Below are 482 nucleotides of genomic sequence, written 5' to 3'. Positions count from 1 at the left end.
AAAACCACCCCAATGACCCTAATGGGTTAAACACCATTTTCATCGAGGAAGAATGACCTAAATGGGTTAAACTCCTATCAAAAACAAAAAAAAAAAAAAAGTGAGCTCCAGTTTTCATAATTTTCGTGACATGAAAAACATTTTCCAGGAAAAGCGCAAAAATATCGTGCAAAAATGGTGTACTATCCCCAACATTTCGCTTAGTCAGTTGGCGAAAAAGGAAGAAGTAAGCACTGGAGCGATCCTAAAGTGATTCGGAAGTATGAAGAGGAAAGCAACCTCGTAAACGAACAAATCTGGACGAAAACCGACTCCGGTGGACAAATTTTTGGACCGGAAAGACATGCGTGCTTACCCCAGTAAGAAGACTGCCTTAGTTCGGGATGTGGCCAAAAAGACATAAAAAAGCAGAAGAAACCGAAACGGAGTCAAAATCAAGCTGCGTCAAACCAACAGCTCGTAAGTTATATGATCAACTGCTG

Source organism: Uranotaenia lowii, chromosome 2, assembly GCF_029784155.1.
Source record: "Uranotaenia lowii strain MFRU-FL chromosome 2, ASM2978415v1, whole genome shotgun sequence".
NCBI classification, from domain to species: domain Eukaryota; kingdom Metazoa; phylum Arthropoda; class Insecta; order Diptera; family Culicidae; genus Uranotaenia; species Uranotaenia lowii.
The sequence above is the reverse complement of the archived record's forward strand: the minus strand, read 5'-3'. Positions refer to the sequence as shown.